Genomic DNA, 16,701 nt, shown 5'->3' with positions numbered 1-16,701 from the left:
GTTTCAGGCCACACTTCCCTAATCCTGTTAGAGGGCAAACAGGGTTTCTGAGATGGAGCAATGTTATCCTTCTTCCTCCTTCCTCTCAACCACGTTGTGCAAGTATCCCTGTGCAACTAATGGGTGCCCTGGGAATGAATTGCTCTGCTGATGATTGCTAGACCTTGTGTGCATATTAAAGGCAAATGTTGCTTCATGCTATGCCTCAAAGCAACATAAATACTTGAAAAATGAATGTATATTGCAAGCACATCTTTGTGTTTTTTGTAGATACATTCTAGCTTGCCCAAGAGGTATTGCAAAATCGAAATATTTTTCTAATCAGCATGTAACTTTGTGATTGCAAGGGAGAGCTACTGTCATAAGACTCAAAAATTCCAAGATGACACTTGCATTTGCTTTGCTCTGGGTCCTGTGAAACGGATCATCAGATACTGGGGAGATTTAATTAGATATAGCAAGGTTTTTGGTTCATGTTCTATGAAAGCCAGTTTTAAAGCTCAAAGATTCAAATACTACTTAGTGAATATCCTACGAAAATGTTACATATTCGTTCAGGGACAACTCTTGCAAGTGGATCTATTTTGTATTTATTGTTCAAACTGATCTTGTCCTATGCTCATGCTGGTTTGATTGTGCACTAGTTTAAGACTAAGCTTAATCTACAGTGGTTTAAAAAAAATCTGTCCAGATATTTTGGCAACAACTTTCAAAATGTTCAATCTAGATTGTAGGCCACTAGGTCTCTCAACTGAACAATTAGCCATCTCTGCTCTTCCATCTTTCTGTTCCCATAAAACAATAGATAATTGCTGCTCTTCCTCTGGGCAGCTCTTCCTGGATATATATATATATATATACTTGTCTGTGTGTATAGGTAGTTCTCGACTTATGACTGTTTGCTTAATGGCCATTCGAAGCTATGGCAGACCGCCTGCCAAAAGCTACTTACAGTCCTGTCCCAAAGTTACAGACACAGCAGTGCCCCAACAGTTGTTTACCCTTATGCCACAAAAAAGAACATGGTGGCTACATGGTTAGGACACTGGGCTGATGATTGGCAGGCTCGCTTTGCTGCTGTGGGATTGGATGAGCTCCTATCACTTGCTCCAGGCCTGCCAACCTAGCAATTCAAAAACAGGCGACTGCGATAGATGGGTACCACTTTGGTGGGCAGCTTAACGAGGACATGAAAGAAGGTCTCAACTGGGCATCCTCCTGGACAACAGTGATGTCACCAGTTAATCCATTCAACCTGGAAGCACTTCTGCATGCCCAACACAAAATAGTAGTAATACCGGCTGCAGGGACACTGCAGCACTCCCGGCCTATTTCCCCTCCTCTACCACCTCAGTAGATTCCTGCAGGCCTTTCCCCCTCACACCAGGTCCTTGCAGGGCTGATTTAAAGTAAACATTTTCTACTTTCCACTGTTCTACTCTGATTGGTTCTATAAGACAGTAATTTTGATGAAAAGAAAAATTAAAGGCAAAATATTTCACTTAGAATGAAAGAGTCTTTGGTTAATGGAAAAGTAAGCCTGGCCTAAAATTGGGCTAAGACTCAGAGCCATCCAGTAGACTATAATCAAGGAGAATCCGCTACTTTAATTATTACCGTATGTGCTGTATTTCACATATAGCTGTGCAGAACTTAGCTATGTATCCTGCGTTGGCTGGAGCTAATGTAATGTAATCTAATCTAATTAATATAATATAATAATAATATAATAATATAATATAATATAATATAATATAATATAATATAATATAATATAATATAATATAATATAATATAATATAATAATATAATATAATATAATATAATATAATATAATATAATATAATAAATATAATGATATAGAGTAGAGTAGTATAATATGATCATATCATGTCATATCATATGGGTTTTTCTCCCTCATATTAAGATAGCCAGCTTTGGCTTGAAAACTGTGCAAGAAGTCATTTCTATTCAGAAGCAATGTACGTAATGAGACTGAGAGACCACAGAAATGGTGCTGCAGTTTTTTCAGGCCTTTGGGCATAAATTGTCACCCTCCCCTTTCCAGCAGCAATATCCTTGAGAATGTGTATGCACAGCTTTTTCTAGTACTTCTGCTTAACCAGTTAGCAAGCTGCTGCTGTCTGAGATTAGTGACAAGGGCCCTAGGCCCGAGTCTAGAATCTATAGGCAGAAATTTCTGAGAAGCATTCTCATTGCATATATTGCCACATTTATACCTGAACATGCTAGTATGAATGGATTCTACATGAGAAAGGGCATTAGCTGGCCTTTTAGCAACCTGGAGCACTGGACAGATGTAATTTGATCTAATCTGATGTAAAGACAACAAAAAGCATCTATCTGTATACAGGTGATCCTCAACATACAGCCATTCATTTAGTGAGTGTTCGAAGCTACAACGGCCTTGAAAAAAGTGACTTATGACTGCTTTCCACTTATGGCCATTGCAGCATCCCTACTGTCATGTGATCAAAATTCAAACGCTTGGCATGTAATCCACCTTTTGTGACCTTTTGACAAGCAAAGTCAATGGGAAAGCCAGTTCATTTAACAATCTTGTTACTAACGTAACAACTGCAGTGATTCACCTAACAACTGCGGCAAGATACAGTAGTAAAACGGAACAAAACTCACCTAACAACTGTCTTGCTTAGCAACATAAATTTTGGCTTCAGTTGTGGTTATAAGTCAGCACTACCTGTATATGGATGAAATTGTTGCCATTAGATTTTGGAATGTTGTAACATGAAAACCACTACTGAATGTAATTTATTTATTTTTCTTAAATTATTTTTTGATTTGCTTGGTTGAAGGCCACAATGGGTAGCAATTACATGATCACATGAAGCAAGTGATTTTTGGACCAGAGAGATGTTCTGTTTCCTGTCGCGATCCGTGAGGTCCTGACTGGATGGGAACGAATCGCTTCTCCCGGGCTGCCGTTGTCTAGGATGTGGATCGGCTAGGCTAATGCTATTTCTCTATCTATCCCCCAAAATAACACACAGACACATGCAGTCAGTTTTAGTTGGCGTATCGTGGACTGCACGGGTGGTCTAGAGGGGCAGCATTCCGCAACCTCTAGCTTCCGACCCCGGACTGTCCCCGCGGACGCCTTTTATTGAGTTTTCTAACAGGAACAAAAAGATACAAAACAGCATGGCAGGAAGTAAGCTTTTTTCTCCTTAGTGCCATCTTGCGCATGTGCCTAGGGCTGAACATTCCTGCTTACTCAGGCTTACGTGACTGACTTGAAACATAACTTGAAACATAACTAGAAAGATAACTTGAAACAAAGACAATTATAAAAGAACAAATCTTGTTACATACAAATGAAGAATCATCAGAGACAGGAATGTGGTTGTTCAATGTGGCATGATATTGCGTGAGCGTAAAGCTGCTGCTTACACCTTGCTGCCGATAGGCGGCAGGCTGAAGGAATCACATTTCACCCTTTTTTATTTTATTTTGTCAAAGTGTGGAGTCTAGGTACATGCTGGTACTGCTCTCATGGTCATCGTTGAAAGAGAGACCCTCCGGCACCTCTGGCGAGGATGAGTGAGCAAAATCCAGATCGTCCTCCGACTCACAGGAAAAAGGGGATTCGTCGTCAGCAGGAATCAGATGGTAAGCATGCCTTTGTAAGAGCGTGTTGACAGTGACAGCAGCCTTTGCCTCAGCAATAGCAGCGAGAGATCGCTTAATCATTGAAATGAAAAGAGGTAATAAGCAAGGCAACAATAAGGCTGAGAAAAGGGTGGTCAGCCAGGGAAAGAAGTTAAACATTAAACTGCAACTTATACACAGAAACGAAACTTATTTCTGCCCTGAGCCAGACCTGCGCCATTTTATGTGAGCCTAAGGTGGAAATGTGAGCCTAAGGTGGAAATATGACAGGTTTCCTACATCTCCTCCCTTTTTGTTTTTTGACCCAAAGGGCTAGTAGGACAGAGATGTGGTGCATTCCGGTGATAAGCATAAGGCTTTCTTTTGGCCCTCCTCGCCATCTGTGTCTAATACGAAGGAGGCCTTAACAATGGCACGGTCCGTAGTATCTGGCTCAAGGTCTTCTTGAGGCAATAACTGATATTTCTTTTCCCACAAGGCATTTACATGCTTGATGGCACGTTGTTCTGCTATAAATGAAATGCTATTAGAAATAGTTCTAACAAAAATAGGTAAAATACAAGGCAAAATAATACATCCTAAAGCAATCATACTAATTAAAGCTACAATAGCTTGCAAACCAGGTAATTTGGGAAACCAGGAGCCAAATAATTCCTGAAAGTTAAAACCATTCCATGTTTGAACAGGAACATGAGCTACTTTAACCATTCTATCTGTGATCTCCTGAATCACTTTCCCACTGTCATCAATTTCAATACAACAATTTGTAAGATTAAATTTTCCACATACCCCCCCTTCTTTAGCTAAGAGATAGTCCAGGGCCAATCGATTTTGCATAATATAAGTTCTTGATTTAGCACTTTCTTTTGCTAAATGGGTCATGGCTGAAACTGTTTCATTAGTGACAATTTCTACAACTGCTTGCAGCCGAATCAGACGATTGAGTAAGTAAATTGGGGTCCTATAGCCATAGGTCCCATCTTCTGCCCAAGTTGCAGGTCCATAATAATGGATTATACGGTCGGGGGGCCATTCATTGTCCTTCCAAACACCCCGATGAATGTTTTTTGTGTCTCTTTCACTACGGATGTTACCAATTTCTTCATAAACCGGAACACCCAACACTTGTCGCTGTTGGAGGGGCAAAAGGAAAAAGCTAGGCCTGATGGCTCCTAGAACACAAGAACCATACCAGTCCTTGGGAAGAAAATTATAAGCAAAACGTCCACAAATCCAATATAGGCCAGTAGGAGCTTTCCATTGCAAGGTGTTGTTTTCTGGATCTAACAGGAAGGCCATGTGTGTCATTTGTGCCAATGCGTTGTGGGGCTGTGCGTCCGAAGAACCTGACCACCAAGTATTGTTCTCCCAAGTCCCTTTGCATCTTAGTGAGCCCACGTTACTATGGCGAAAATCAGTCTTTTTACGTTGGTAACAAATGTTGCCTACCAATTTGGTAGTTATAGCCCAAATTTCTTGTCCTTTCTGATTAAAGGTGTAATTGGCCTGATTTTCTAACATTTGAGTGTAATTGAGTTCATGGGCTTCCCATGGCCATTGATCACCCATGTTAGTGCCCCCACACACAAAACAATTTTGTACCGTGAGCTCCTTTGCAATAGTTTCTGCCAAGGCCAAAAACATGTTGTGAGCTCTAGGGGGAAGTACCAGCCCCTCCATTTGTTGGCTTTCTTGATAATAAGAATGAAAAAGTGACTGACTAAGGGGATCTAAATTGTGCTGAATAATCTGGATTGTTAAGATTACACTGGGGTCTGAGCCTGTTCCATCGATACCCAGCCCATATTGATTGTTGACCCCTTTCCAGGAATGCGATCCCAACCAATTTTGTGGGACCGGGAATGTCAAATTTATTAGGTTGCAATTATGCCGGTGGCAGGAGGAGTTTGCTGGCAACCTGGTAATATAAAGTGTTTTATGCTGATTATACCTGGGTATGGTATCTGGATGAACAGTCATTCCTCGGGACTGAAAATCCACACATTTCCAGTCCCCACAATAGGTGCCTCTGCCGCAAGAGTCACGGTAGTCGGATCGTCGGGCGCATAGATACTTTTCGTTGTTGGAGTAAGTTCGCCGCCATTCTAAGGATCCGCATGTGCTGGCCCCTTCGTCCATGGCTCTGCACGCATCAAAGATGACAGATTGAGAAACCTCTTTGTTATAAAAATCATGACTAACCAGGAGAGCTGACCCTGCTTCAATTTTAATTGTGTATCGATGAGTGGGTCCCTTTGGATTGAAACATTGAATCTTACCAGCATCAGTACAGATGGAGTATGATGTACCATTATAGGTGCATTGATGTGAAAGTTTGGTTTTGCAAGATAGGTGAGTGTGAAAAATCAATGTTCTAGTTATGAGGGTGCCTTGTTTGGTGGTTGCCATGCAAAGTTCACATTGTCCTTTAGTCTGAAGCACCGTGGTCGTATGAGTTGGTAATGTTAATGAAAAACCGATAAGAGTCACAAACCATATTGTCGTCTTCAGCGGGGTCCGTAGGTGTTTTTGTGGAGGCATGATATGGGCGAACATGACGACCGGGGATCCACAGCACTTTGTCTGGCAGTTGAACAGCTGCGTAGCCTCTTCCCCAAGTGAGAAGGTCTGCAGGGCCTTTCCAAGTTAGGTCTGGAAGTTGGCGATACCAAACTTGTGGCTTAGGGAGATCTGAAGAAGAAGAAGAAAAATGCTGCTCTGCAGCTGTGGTTAAGAGACGGCCAGTGAAGTTTGAAAAGTTCAGAGTGTAGAGGCAAAGGTTAAGAGTGTCTTGCACTGCTGGGAGGTTGGAGTTTCGTTTTCCCCTGTTCTGATTTTTATAGTGATCTAAAGCATGTTTTAAGGTTTGGTTAACCCTTTCCACCAAGGCTTGGCCTTGGCCATAATATGGAATTCCGAATTTGTGTGTGATTTGTCAATGATGACAAAATTCTGCCATGGCTTGACTGCTATAAGCAGGACCATTATCTATTTGAGTTCGTTTGGACATCCCAGCACTGCAAAGGTCCGAATACAATGATTAATTACATTTTTAGTGGCTTCTCCCCTTTGGGGGGTGGCCATGATAAATCCTGAGAAGGTGTCAATTGAAACATAGGAATGACTTTCCCAGGGGGTGAGGGGTTGCAAGGAACAGGCTGAAGGTCCGGAGGCAGCCTGATCTGCAACATTGTTTCCCTCTTGCAAAAAACCTGGAAAAGGCTGATAACTACGAATGTGAGCAACAAAAACAGGATGTTGGCATTCAAAAAGCAAGTTTTGCAAGGTTAAAAAAAAGTTGTAACAAATCTGGTTGAATGAATGGGGATAAATAAGATCCATAAATCACTTGAATTGTGTGATAAACATAGGTTGAAAGGAAAAAAATTTGACAAGCAAAAATTGAAGCAGCCAGTTCAGCTTTTTGAGCTGACCGCTGGGGTGTTGTTTGCTTGCTTCTCCATTGACCATTTTCCAACCAGGCACAGGCGCCACACTCCTTGCTCCCATCTGCAAAAACTGTAACAGCCGAATGTAAAGGGTGAGGAGACAAGGGTGACAACCAGTCAATGGGTACAGTGCGAACAATTTGCAAACGATAATCGGGTGGTGGGTGGCAAGAAACCTTGCCATGCCAATCAGCTAAGGAAAATTGCAATTCACTTGAGGTTTGAAAAAATGATTCCCAAATTTGCAAAGACATAAAAATAATTGAGCTAATTGTGCTTCTCTGGTTAAAACAGAAACTTTGGGCGTATGGGATAAATGAATCTACTCCAAAATTTTCAATTGGTTAAACAATAGCAACATTCGACTCCCATCATGCAACATCTACCTCACACTTTTTACTACTTCCCATGTTTCTCCCTATCTATAGTACATTCTTGTTCCTTCAGCATTCTAAGGCTTGTGTTAAGGCATACAATTCATGCATGCAATTCACAAATCTGTGCAAACCAACTTAAAAACCACTTTTCTGTTTCTCCCTTCTCTTTTCCATTCATTCACTGCCCTTCTGCCATTCTGGCCTAACTTCTGTCTTTTTTGCTTCCAGCTTCTATCAACTTTTGCATAAGCCAACTGTTTCTCTTAGCTATTAATCAATCCTCTACATTTCTCTTCTCCAAAAGTATTGAAGTTTCCATAATCATATTTAGATTCAGTGTATCTTTATTAACAATCTCAGAGCCTGTTGTAAGGCATAAAATCCACAGGTTAGTGCTGATTAAGGGAGGGAAATTCTCCCAGATATCACCTTCTATCAATGTGTCCTGCACACAGACACAAAAACATCAAAAACAAGAAAACAAAAACAAAAAACAACTCCACAAAAAGATCAGAGTAATTTCTTTTAGGTGAAGTTTAACTAAAACTCAAAGAATTCCAAAAACTTCTCCAGCAAAGAATCTCTCCTCTTTCGAGTAAAAAAAATTGCAAGCTGAAACTGCAAGAGTGGGCATCAAGTTTCCACCCCCCTTTCTCAGACTGGAATTCTAAGCAGAGAAAAAAAAATGGTTAAAAGGACCAGCCACCCCCCCTCCTTCTGGCTGTTCTTTCCCTTTCTCACTCTTAAAGTAACACAGCAGGGTTGGGGGGGGGTGAAAGAAACTTTACAAAAATCTCACCACCAAAAAAATAAAAATAGTTTGCTCTCCTTTACATGCATTTACTCTCACACATCATCCATGGCTTTTGCTACAGTAAAATCTGCAGTTTTGAGGGCTAACACACTCACATGTACATATCAGCAAATTAACTCATTCACTTCCATTCTGACTGCTTGCATAAACAATTTCACATACAAAAATTTTCATTTCATACTTTCTCCAGACAAACCATACATTACAAAAATTCCATTTCATATTTTCTCTAGACAAACCATACATTATTAAATAAGGCCTTTTTGTTTGGTGTTATCAGAGAGGATTTTGACCCTCTTCCAAGTCTTGGAAATAACACAGAACAACACAGACAGACATATATACACACATATTATTAAAACAACATTTATTTAGACATATGGCTTGTCCTACGAGAGGTGAGAAAAATCATGAGTTGATTCCAACCGAACATGGTTTCTATAGGGCCCTTTAACCATCTCCTATTTTTCTCACCATTCCAAGTCCAAGCTTAATGTTCCAAATGTCCATATATATATACATATATATATATACATACACATAAAACAAAACAAAACACACATATCAATTTGGGGTTTTAGGCCAAAACAATAATCCAAAGAGCTAGCTAGATCTCAGGCAGGTCCAGGCAGTTGAAATCAACAGGCATGCCCCTGGATTTTACTGAGAACAGCTCGCCCCAAGAGGCTCTTTCAAGCCCCACATAAGCCAATTTTAACAGGAGTTCATTTCGGGCATATTCATTGTCTATTTGCCTTGTTATTTCTTCCTGCAGTCTATCCACAAAGTCTGAATAAGCCTGATTGGGACCTTGATAAACCTTTGCAAAACCTTCCTGTATCAAATTAAAAGCCTCCCTTGGGCTTTGAGCCTGTTGGTCATTAGTAATGAATTGTCCCGTGCCAAATAATTGATCCCTATTTACTCCTAGAGGTAATACAGCAGAAATTTTTCTCTATTTCTTTTTTATTTATATTCAGACAAGATATTGTGATAGAGTCAAAATCATGTTAGCTTACCTATACTTATTAAAAATTCTTACACATAGTTGATGAAGTCATGATGCAAGGGTGGATTGGTTAACCTTCGGCTGCTGGTGGCGGCAAAAAATTAACAAGATAACAAGATGACAAATCTTCCTCATAAGGAGGGGGAGGCGGAGAAACTGAAAAGGCTTAATGAAAAAGAGAATCATTAAGAAGAAAAGAAATGTCCAAGGCATGATCTGTAAGCATAAAGTGAACAAAAGGTGCCTCTTGAGTGAGGAGAGAGATTTGGAGAAGGAGGAGGAGGGAAGGGGGGAGGGGGGGTTTAGAAATAGCAACAAGCTCAGAGGCTTTTTCCTCTTTGCCGAGAGCAGAAAGAGAGACAGGCACAGCAGGGCAAAATAAAAGGCAGAAGGAAGATTCTCCGGAGGCAGAGCAGAGGGGGGGACATGCACAGCAATAGGAAGAAGTTTCTCTGATTTTTCATAGGGTGGGGGTGGCACGGATGAAGGCAGAAGATCAGAAGAGTGATCAAGAGGTTTAGAGATAGAAGATGTTAGATCTAAAGGAGATAGCAAGAGTTTTAATGCTGCCATCACGGCTTGCCATGCAGACAGAATGTCAGCAGGCGCCCTGGGATGATTGTGAAAATATTTACGTAGCTTTTCCCAGGTTGTAACAGACAAAGTGCCTGATTCTGGATAAGCCAGACAATTTTTGTTAATATATACTAGAGAGTCTTTGTCTGTGTTCAAATCGGTTTTCCCTTCTTGTAATTTCTGCTCATTTGTCATCAATGTCTCATTGGGAAAAACAGTTTTAATTGCTTCAACGAGTCCTTGCCACGTGGTCAAAATGTGTAAAGGAGCTCTAGGTTCTTTGTGCAAAAAGGATCCTAATTTATTCCATAATAATAACTTTAATGAGCCATTTTGAGGATAATTTAGACAATATAAATTTAAATAGGTTAAAAAGTCTCCAATTTGTTTTTTTGAAACCGGATGTGTTATTTTCCTTCCTTGACTTTTGTAAATAACATTTGCCCTCTTCACTATATTAAAAAGCTCGTCCCTATGTCCTGACGTAGTCTTTGAGTTTGAGGAGCCCATACTTACGATTCGAAAGCCTGTACCAGGTGCGTAAGAATGAGAGTGAGAAGGAACCCTCCTAGACAAGAGGCATTCCTTGCGTGCCGTGCGCGAGTAGTCGTTGAAAAATTTCCTGATCTCAGCGACTCAAGGTGCCGGACGTTCCTACGGTCACCTGTGAGAACTGCGCCAAGGGGAAATTCTACTTACCGATGACTACTGCGAGGGATCCCGGACGAGCCCCCAGTTGTCGCGATCCGTGAGGTCCTGACTGGATGGGAACGAATCGCTTCTCCCGGGCTGCCGTTGTCTAGGATGTGGATCGGCTAGGCTAATGCTATTTCTCTATCTATCCCCCAAAATAACACACAGACACATGCAGTCAGTTTTAGTTGGCGTATCGTGGACTGCACGGGTGGTCTAGAGGGGCAGCATTCCGCAACCTCTAGCTTCCGACCCCGGACTGTCCCCGCGGACGCCTTTTATTGAGTTTTCTAACAGGAACAAAAAGATACAAAACAGCATGGCAGGAAGTAAGCTTTTTTCTCCTTAGTGCCATCTTGCGCATGTGCCTAGGGCTGAACATTCCTGCTTACTCAGGCTTACGTGACTGACTTGAAACATAACTTGAAACATAACTAGAAAGATAACTTGAAACAAAGACAATTATAAAAGAACAAATCTTGTTACATACAAATGAAGAATCATCAGAGACAGGAATGTGGTTGTTCAATGTGGCATGATATTGCGTGAGCGTAAAGCTGCTGCTTACACCTTGCTGCCGATAGGCGGCAGGCTGAAGGAATCACAGTTTCCCTTTTAAAGGTGCGTGTCACGTTTTTCCATTGAATCGCCTGTATGTTTTGTTTTAAGACATAAAATTGAGACAAAAACCACACCTGCATTTATTGGCAGCCAGCTGCTGGATTCTAGCTGTATCACTTCAGGATAATTTGGCAGCTGTGAGAGAAAATAAAAAGATTTAGGAGCAGGGTGTACAATACCTAATTATTACGTGCGTGAAGGTTCATTCTCTGAGTTTGAGTACCAACAAGCTTGGAGAACAAATCTTCACCCTCATCCTGCACCTTAGCTACAGATATTTGCCACTATTGCAAACATAATTATTAGCCTACCAAAGATTCTTAGGTGTATATTTAGAAAACACATTGTGATTAATTTAAGCACATACATGTGAATTAATGTAGATAATCATACAAGCTATTTCAGCTGAAGATATTTGCTATTCATGTATGCACATAAAATTGGATTGCAGGATTTAACTTTTCCGTAACTAATTTAAATGACTTTTTAAGGTCAACAGCCAGTTCTAGCTGCTGTGAAAAGTCCAACAGGCTGCATAATAATAACTTTCTTGAGAAAAGATGATCATGCAGAGCCAAATCATTCACTTTAAATTCCAATCTTTTTGTTTAAATAAGAGGGCGTCCTTAAAGTTGATTTTGAAATGTCAGGTGATAATCAGTACAATACCTGGTTATTTTATGATGTATATCAATATAAAAAATAAAATAGAATAGAATAGAATTCTTTATTGGCCAGGTGTGGTTGGACACACAAGGGTATACATATTAGATATACATATTAGGGTGTAAATCCATTGTAAGCCTAATTATGCTGATTGGCAAAAGAGTAGTTTTTCAGCACTGGCCTCATTTAGAGGACCATATTCAGTTTAATCCCTTTTGTGTTATCATTACAGATCTTCAAGCAACTTATTTAGTTGGCCTATAACGTGAGTTAAAACGCCACTGGGATTGATATATAAATTCTACCGACTGTTTAAAAATACTTAGCATTTCTGCATTATACGTTGTTTTTGAATTTTATGCACAGTATGGCACTTTGTGGAAGTTTTTCTTAGAGAGTAGCTTATTATTTTCTAACGGAGCAAAGGACACAAGAAGAAAACGAAGTATTGAAATTAGGATCAACTAATTTTAGTTTAGCTCCCTATATGTTGCCTCCATGGATGAAATACTGGATTTTAAAGCATATAATGGATAATTGGAGGGACAGTGTCCTCTGATGTACAATTATGTCGTTCCAATAGCAGAATGAGGATGAAGTGTCACATTTTTATCAGATTCCTGTGAAAACTGATTTCTTACTACAGAACTATTCTTTTGAAGGGAAGAAAATCCCCATTTTTATAGCATTCAACCAATCAAAAAGTAATTTAGACATTTTTTCCCACCTGCCCAACAAGCCTACGTTTAAATTATAAATGGTCTAGGCCTGGGCTAGACAACTATAGTGAGCCAAGGGAAGGAAACCTTGCCATCCAATTTGTATGATTCTAAGACTATGGACAGACTTGAATAAAAAGAAAAGTAGATTTATTCATAAAATCCACATTGCTTTTATCTGTCAAGAGGAACTCATTTACTTGCCAGGGCGCTGTTCAAGCATGCCACTTCTTTCTGAAGCCCAGGGGTGAGTCTTAATGTCTTCTCTGTTTCAGCAGGATCTTCTAGGCTAAAAGATCAGCCCAAAATCGCCCATTATCCTATTCTAATGAAACAATTTAGTCTGACTTTATAGTTTAAACGTAATCCTATATGACACAGTTAAGATTTCAACCTGACCTAATTCAAAGTCCAGTTAGCTACAATATTAAGAAAAGTTGTATATCGACTATTTAAGTGGACAATAAGGGGAGAGAGCACAGGGGGAGGCTCAGCTAAACTCAATGTACACATGTTGTACTTTGACAATAAAGGTTTATTATTATTATACAAAGCTCAAGATACCTCGGTACTATGTTCAAGTTTCAAAATGGGGAGGTAAAAATTCCCATCTATACTAAGGGGTACTGTTAACCTACATAAGCATGTTACAATCATAATCAGTTTATTAGTGTGCTACTTTTTAATCAAGCTTCTGAGAAAAGCAGTTTAAAACAAACAGGGCGTCTCAGTGGTCAAGTGGTCAAATGCACTATAGTAATCCAGGCAAGTGATGACTAAGGCATGATGGGAAAGGCAAAGTGATTATTTTAATGGCATTCCTGTGTGAGTTCATATAATAAAGCTATATTTCTGGGCTGAGAGCTATACTTCCTCTGAAACAAGCAGCTTGATTTTTACTATTCTTTGATAACCTTTCAGAAACCAGAATATACCGCATGAGCTAACAGCCAGGTAAACACAATAATCCCGTTTCCTGAAACTACACATTTATATTAGGAACTATCTGTTCCTGAAATGAATTAAAGACAGAGTAAACAAAAGTCTGATCAGCAGGCAAGAGATTTTCAGATGTGCCAAGAAAAGCAGATTAATGTCCACAATGATATTGTTAAGGCATGATTGTACACCTTCGGCTAATAGTACCTATTGTAGGGCATTGCTTTATGAATACCATTAAAGACATTTATGATTTTTCTTGTTTTCTGGCTGCCTTATCTGCTTTTGTGAGAAATGTTCTGCTTGCTTGCCTGATACATTACGAAAAATTTGTTGAAGGCTTTCTTTGTGAGATGTTTTTGTGTTAGGTGAACAGATGGCCATAATGCTACCAAATATTTATTAAAAGTTAATTGGACAATATGGGAGTGCTTCTTTTTTGGATCTGTGAAAAGAAAAACATAAATTAGGCAAAGAAATTGCCCCCTAATTCACTGCTTCGGGGGGGGGGGGGACAAACTTGGTTCATATTTGGTTTCTCCGCTTAAGACAAAAAGAGATGTCTCATTCTTTAGGTATTTGTTTTCTGGAAACCAAGAAAACATGTCTGGTCTAGACATGCTGCAGAGTCAGGACTAACAACATTTGTTACAATTTTTTTATTATTTTATAATATTTTATTAAGTTTTTATAGTTACAAATTAATATTACAAACATTAATATTAATAAAAGTTCCATTTCGACTCTCTATTCCACTTTTCTAGACAGTTATAAAAATTATCCCATGTTTGAAAATATTCTGTATCTTCCCTTTCATTTTCAATGTAAGCCTATCTATTTCCACACAATCCAAAATTTTACTAATTATTATCTTATTCAGATGGTTTCTTTGTTTTTCCAATATTGTGCAAATGTAATTCTCGCTGCTGTTAGTACATGTAATATTAAATATATACATTTTTGTCACAGTTCTCTGGAATTATACATAGAAGAAATAGTTCTGGCTTAATATCTACATGTTTTCTTAACATTTTCTGTAACCACATACGTATTTTTGACCAAAATGTTTTTGCTTTAGGGCATGTCCACCAAAGGTGATAGTACGTCCCTGGCTTTTGCCTACATTTCCAACAGTTCCTAGACATGTTTTTAAATAATTTTGCTAATCTTGCAGGTGGTAAGTGCCATCTATAAAACATTTTATATAAATTTTCTTTATAAGTAGCTGCCCTTGTTATCTTAGTTTTTTTCACCACAAATTTTGCCATTTTTCTAATTCTTGTTTAGTTTGTAATTTCCCATCAATGTTCAAAATGTCTCTGTATGTCACGAGTTTCTCATAGTTGATTAAATTTGGGTGCACAAACACTTCCACTGTCAAGATCCATCCTGGTATTTTCATATATACCGGTATATATATATTCATTTTTATCTTTTCCCATGACAGAAGTAAAGCATTTCTTATGTAGTAATTTTGAAAGTATTTATGGATTTTGTTCTTCCCATACCATAGAAAAGCATGCCATCCAAATTGTAGGTCATCTCCCTCTAGATATAGTAGTCTTTTGTGTCTAAGGATTAGCCACTCTTATTAGCCACTCTTTTAACTATGTTAATATAGCTGCTTGATAGTATAGGACTCAATCCGATAGCCCAAATCCTCCATTTTGTTTTGCTTCTTGTAGCAATGTCAGTTTTATTCTGAAGTCAGATAAATTTCAAGAAAAAATGCATTTAGCTCATTAAAAAAAACCTAATTTTTTTTTGAAATAGGAAAAGTAGTTTTGGTAAAATATTTATTTTCACCATTGCTATTCTTTCCAAAATTGATAATTGTAATTTTTTCCATTTTTACAAATCTTTAATAGTTTTAAATAGTTATCTTCTTTTAATGTCGCACATCTTGCTGTTAAGTATATCCCCAGGTATTTATTTATTTATTTATTTAATTTCTATACCGCCCTTCTCCCGAACTTTCTTGACTATCTGAAGATCTTTTCTTTGGGAAAATTTCTTTGGGAAGACATCTGCTAAGACAGAAAAAAAATGACTAAAATCTCATAGAAAGCCATTTAAAAACGATGTTATGCAAATGAAAACGGCCAAGGATTTTGAAGATCTTCTTTATCAAGAATAGTTATTGGGGATTCAGGTCTTGATCCCCAAATCCATACTTAAAGAGCCATACTTTTTAAAGCTTCCTGAATTTAAGGATATGATCTTTATATCTCATGGGAAGGCCTTCTACAGAAGGGAGCTCCTAAAGAGAATTCTCCTCTCCAAGTCTTCTCTTATTGCATATCTCATATGGATAAGGACTCTCAGCTGACACTCTCCACAGGTCATCTTGGGCAAGCAGATTTTATTTGGGCTACATTGTCTCAAAGATGACCCAGCTCCAAGCATCAATACAACAGTGGACACCAGGACTTTGAACTGCACCCAGAAACAAACTATAACTAAAACAACTCTTTTTATATGGCAATACAGGTTTGTCCCAGCTAAATGCAAGTCACTAACACTGGTAAAAACTCCTAGATGGCCTTCAAGGCCAGTCCTAGGTATAGGACAGTAGTCCACCCATGAGATGACAAGAGTGGCTCATCTGTTCCAGGAATGGTCATACAACTGGCATACTAATGCTCCTGGCAAAAGCTTCCGCTTTCTATTCTTGCAGGAGATATAATCCAAGAACGTCGCTTGGGTAGTAGGTCGTTCTAGAGCAGCACAATTCCATCCAGAGTTAATATTGGTATTGTCCCCAAGTCAGTTGATTTCTGTGGCTACAGCATCTCCATCTTGCTGGAATCACTACCTGTTTCTTCCCATCCAGATCTGTATAGCTTTCAGACTTTGAGATAAGACTTCCATGCATCTCCTGGGCAACGTGGGAGTAAAAATATAACTGGGTATTACTGAGGATACTGATCTCTAAAAGGCTGGATGAACTCCAGCACCTTCATATAGGTATTACATCATATAGGATACAACAGGGGTAGACAACCTCATAAAAGACTTGTGGAGTTGAAGGTGAAGATACTCTGCTTCTTCCATTTCTTTTTGCAGCTGATCTTCTTTACTTCCTCTTTTACCACTTCAGGTGTTGAGGGAGATACAAAGTTCTGGCTCTTGCTCTTCTGGCAGCCCCAATTCATGATGTATTTTGCCTTTGATGGTCTCTCTATCT

General features: G+C 39.1%; 1 protein-coding gene across 1 annotated transcript in view; it reads right to left on the bottom strand.

The window, feature by feature from the left end:
- P4HA2 (prolyl 4-hydroxylase subunit alpha 2) overlaps nucleotides 1-16,162 on the bottom strand; it is a 291,582-nt gene extending 275,420 nt beyond the window's left edge. The window contains exon 1 of the mRNA XM_081316754.1: nucleotides 16,152-16,162. The gene's annotated coding sequence lies outside the window, so the exon portion shown is untranslated. The remainder of the gene's footprint in view (nucleotides 1-16,151) is intronic.
- Between the last annotated feature and the right edge of the window lie 539 nt (nucleotides 16,163-16,701).

Source organism: Vipera berus (assembly GCF_964194415.1).
Source record: "Vipera berus genome assembly, chromosome: 2".
Taxonomy (NCBI): domain Eukaryota; kingdom Metazoa; phylum Chordata; class Lepidosauria; order Squamata; family Viperidae; genus Vipera; species Vipera berus.
Note: the sequence above shows the minus strand (reverse complement) of the source record. Positions and strands in the feature narration are given on the sequence as shown.